The sequence below is a fragment of the Trachemys scripta genome, chromosome 11 (assembly GCF_013100865.1).
Source record: "Trachemys scripta elegans isolate TJP31775 chromosome 11, CAS_Tse_1.0, whole genome shotgun sequence".
NCBI classification, from domain to species: Eukaryota; Metazoa; Chordata; order Testudines; family Emydidae; genus Trachemys; species Trachemys scripta.
Window position 1 is genome coordinate 9,758,310 of NC_048308.1, and position 5,208 is coordinate 9,763,517.

Sequence of the window (5,208 nt, forward strand, 5' to 3'; positions counted from 1 at the left end):
CATTGGGCGGCTCTCCTACCTGACCAGCGGCGCTGGCTTCTCTTCCAATAGATGGGCCCGTTTGGCTGGGGGGGCGGGGCCCGCGGGGACAGCAGCAGCAGCTGGAATCTGCAATCTACATTCTTTAACTCCTTCGCCCCCTCCCGCCCCGCCTGTCCCAAGTGTCTTTACACGCTGCCGTGCCTGCGACTCTCTCCACGTGGCTGGAGCCGCTGCCTGGGACGGACCGTGGCGGGGGATGCGGGGTGGTATGGGGGGGGGGGGGTGTGAGCGCCGCGCTTGCTGGGCTGCCGGCTGGCTGCCGACTCCCCACGTGGCTGGGACAGGACGGTGGCACTAGGTGAGGGGGGTGTTTAGTTGGTTTGTAGGGTGACCAGATGTCCCGATTTCATAGGGACAGTCCCAATTTTGGGGTCTTTTTCCTATATAGGCTCCTATTACCTCCCACCCCCCGTCCCGATTTTTCACATTTGCTGTCTGGTCACCCTAGACTGGTTTGGGTGGTGGTGGTGGTGGGTTGTGTGTGCACTTGCTGGGCTGCTGGCTGGCTGGCTACTCCCCACGTGGCTAGGACAGGACTGTGGCACTAGGTAGGGGGCGAGGGAGTGGCTGGGTTGGTTTGTGGTTTGGGTGTTAATGGGGTGTGTGGTTTGGATTACTGGGGGTGGGGGAGTAGCAGCACTGTTGCAGTGCTGCAGCCTGATTTGCCTGGTCTGGCTGCTGGCTCACGCTTTTTTTGGTTTTTGATTTGTTTTCACTGCTAGTGGGCACCTCCGAGGGCACCTAACTCGCTGCCTGTCTCCGTCGGAAAGCGTTTTCAGCACCCCAATGGTCAGTACCTGCAGCTCAGGTTGGCCCTGTGCCACTTTTTTTTAAGAACATAAAAACGTCCACACAGGGTCAGACCAAAGGTCCATCTAGCCCAGTATCCTGTCTTCCGACAGTGGCCAGTGCCAGGTGCTCCCGTAGTGCATCTCTGGTGGTGGGGTGCACCTGCACCCACTGGAGGGGGTGAGGCTGTCGGGACTGTGGTATGGCTGCTGGGCTGGGGTGGGGGGGCGGTGAGGGGCAGGGGACACACAGACTGTGGGGTGGCAAATCTGGGTGGAGGTGCAGCAGCACAGCTTTGGGCCAGTTGGCAGCAATTGGGGGTGGCATAGTTGTTGGTCAGTCAGTGGTGGCTGAAGCAAGCATAGCTGTCTTGGGGGCCTGTCAAGGGAGGGGGGTGGCACAGTTGTGAGTGGGGAAGGGGAACTGCAGGGTGGCCATGGCATAGGCCTCCTGCTGTGTTGCCCACTCCATGCTCAGGAGGGCGTAGGCATAGGGTTTTGTTGTGGGGCCATGGTGGGCCCCTGCTGTCTGCAACTTTACTGGCAGTGGCAAGTCTCCAGCGCTGACCTGCCCCACCCCCATTTCCCCATCCTTGGACAGCCCCCTCCCTCATGAGGCTGCTACCCCTGAAAATGTGGTGTGGTAGGTACCCCCCCCCCACTCCTGTCCAGTGCCTCCTCTTTGACTCCCCCCTTGTAAGGACAGCATCAAGGAGTGAGGAGCAGCATACATCTCTCCTTCCCCCATGATGAGTAAGACTATAATGGGGGAGCCAGCTTTCCCTTTTTCCAACCCCTTCTCTTCTGCCCCTCCGAGGGCTGGTGTTGGTGTGAGGCAGATATAATTTCTCCCCCCTTCCCCTTGCAATGTAGCACATACACAAGTTGCTCTCAACCTTTCCAGGCTACTGTACCCCTTTCAGGAGTCTGATTTGTCTTGTGTACCCCCAGTTTCACCTTACTTAAAACACACTATTACTGAACAATTGCTTACTTTCTCATTTTTACCATATAATTATAAAATAAATCAATTGGAATATAAATATTGTACTTGCATTTCAATGTATTTTATATAGAACAGTATGAACAATCCATTGCCTGCATGAAATTTTAGTTTGTACTAACGTTGCTAGTGTTTTTATGGAGCCTGTTGTAAAACTAGGCAAATATATAGATGAGCTGATGTAACCTCTGGACCCTCGGCATACCCCCAGAGAAGTGACATAACACTATTGTGAGTGAATTGGTTTTTGGAAGAGATGCCTGTTTCTCTTTCTCCTCCCCTTATATTAGTAAATAAAAGAGGGGGTGTTTATTCCCTTTTCTCTTCCCACCCCATGTGTCACTTGTGGAGTTCTGTAATGGAAAGGGGTATGCTTGCATATATAAAGCCGAACACCTGATTACAGAAATGATGCATCTCTGGGCGGGCATGTTGTTCTTCATGCAATTATTTGAATGTGGTGGATGGCCTTTCCCCACCCCTCTGATAAATGAAGGGGGGGAGGTAGCTCCCTTTTATGGACAGCCAGCCAGTAGCTATAAGCTCTTAGCAGCTGTTCTCTAATTGCCCTACCTGTAAAGGGTTAAAAAGTCTCACTGCTATGTATAGGTAAAAGGAAGTGAGTGGGCTCCTGGACAAAAGAGCCAATGGGAAGACTAGAATTTTTTTAAATTGAAAAAAGACTCCCCTTTTGTCTGTCTGTTCTCCTGGGGAGAAGTGGAACGGCAGCAGCTATGCTCTAAGAAGCGTAGGCCAGGTATGAAAAAAATCATCAGTATCATACCTAGAAATTTCTCATTTTAAACCCCAGATATGTAAGTAGATCAGGAAATGTCTAGGAAGCTATAAGCTAAACCTCAAGAAAGCTATTATTGGTGCTTAATCCTTGGAGTTGCTCTTTTAAAATCTATCAATAGCCTGAGTTCCCAGTTGTATTTTCTTTCTTTTATTAATAAAATTTACCTTTAAGAACAGAATTGGATTTTTGTCTGAAGAGGTTTGTGCACGTTGTTTAATTAGCTGGTGGCAACAGCTGATTTCCTCTCTTTCCCCCCCCCCCCTTCTCAGCTCTTCCCTGGAGGGGGGTTGAAAGGACTTGAGGGTATCCACACTTGGGAATTCCTTCCTGTGGCCTTCCTGGGCTCTCAAAGGGGTTCTGCACTTGGGTGGTGGCTGCATCTACCAATCCAAGGTCAGAGAAAAGGTGTAACCTTGCAAGTTTAATACAAGCTCCTGAGTCCTTATTGTGGGTGGTTCTTGGTGTGGGCCAAAATAATGAACATTCTTGACGAGGTCCACCCACTTGATGCATCCCTCCTATTCCTATCATATTCCAGTTTAGCCTGCCTTGTCCGCCATTTTGAGGCTCAGCCAACAAAAGAGGCAAGAAGAGCAGTATGCACCAGCTGCAAAGCAAATGGGCAGAATATGGGGGAAAATACAAAAAAGGAAAGGAGTTGAAAGACTGGTTAAAGCCTGCAGTTGGTGCTAACAGTAAAGCTTTTTGCAAATGTTGCAAAGCCTTGATTTGCGCACAGCATGCAGACCTTTTGCAACATGCAGGGACTGACAAACATAAAGCAAATGCAAAACCATTTTCTTCTATGCGCCTGACAGATGTTGGTTTCACAGTATCAAAGCCGTCAACCACGATGCACCAAGTGGAGCTAACAGTGGCCTGCTACGTTGCCTGCCACTCAGCAGTTACTTCCATGGATCACCCCAGTGAACTTGCCAGAGTAGCTTTTGATAAAGATGTAAAATTCCATCACACAAAATGCCTGGCATTAATAAACAATGTTATTGTGCCTTGCATGTTCTCTGACCTCAAAGACATTGTGAGTCCCTGTATTCACTGGTTATAGATGAGAGCACAGATATTGCTGCAGTAAAGCAGCGTGTGCATTGTAGTATGTTACTTCAGCTCCTCCTTAAACAAAATTGTGTATGTTTTTGGGACTAGTCAGCTTGGAAGGTGAAACAGCAGAAGCAATTGCCACAGCACTGATACAGTTTCTTGACCGTGTTGGTCTGGATTTCACCAGATGTATTGGGACTGGGACTGACGGCTACAGCGTTACAGTCGGGAAGAAAAAATCCAACTACATGCAGCTCCTCAAAAGGAATAAGAATCTCAGTCTCATCAAATATGTGCCAGTAAAGCTGTAGAAATGCTACCACACAGTCTAGAGTTTTTAGTTTCTCATTCCTACAGCTGGTTTTCTCACAGCCGCCTGAGACCAAGTGAATATGCGCAGATATATCAACTTATCAATGATGGCAACACTCCACTGAAGCTTGTTCAGCTATCAGCGACAAGATGGCTCTCCATTCACAACTGTTGTGTGTGTGTACTGGATGAGTTAGTTTCATTTCCAACTGAGCAAAGATAGACAACAATGCTATGATACAGAAGTTCTGTATCAGGTGTATTGCAACCCTGTGAATAAACTATTTACAGTTTCTAACACCAATTCTGCAGGAATTTGCTAGAATCATCAAACTGTTGCAACTCAAATCTGGTGGTAATGCCTTCAAGATGCTGGACTGCCTCTAGTCTCTCTTTTGTACTCTTATATCAAGAGTGTTGTTTTCACAAAGGATACCTGCATCTGACACTAAACTCCTTGAAGTCGATTTGAGTGACACAGCCAGCCACTTGCTGCTGTGTGCTGTTAATTTTGGTGCAATGTTCACTATTGCTATAGGAGATGCAAAGCTTGACAAAGCTGTTGAAGAGACTATAAAGAGTAGATGCCGAGACTTCCTCCTTGAAGCTGCTAAACAAGTGCAGTCAAGACTTCCAGATTTATTAATCTGTGGAACTCTGTCAGTGTTTAGTCCATCAGTTATTCTCTCTCAGGGAAAACCTCAACTAGTGACCATCTCCATGATAAAATTTTTCAAAGGTGACTTGGGGGCCTTGGATGCACAGTATCAAGCATCAAATTCCAGAAATGGAAGACTACAGATGACACACACACAGAACAGTTCTGGGTGGAGGTATACAATTTTGAAGACTAGTGGTGAATGGTGATTTAAAGAGCTAGCCCTGTTTTCACTTTCCTTATTTGTCATGCCTCTGAGCAATGCTGATATGGAACGAGTGCTCTCTCAGAGGAACATAGTTACGTCCAACCACTGGAACAAGTTGGGTCACCAGACTCTGAGCCGTATACTGCATATCCATTATGGGTTAAGACGACTAGATTTGTTTTAAGGCTTTTGTCAGCAAAGCTCTGCTGATTGGCCAGTGGGGTTTTGAGGGGAGGGGGTTGGAGGGCGGAAGGGGGAGACAACGATCATTTTTCTCCCTGGCTGGCAAAATGTCTAGGGCCACTCCTGGAGACAAGGGCTATTGTCGCATGTTATTAC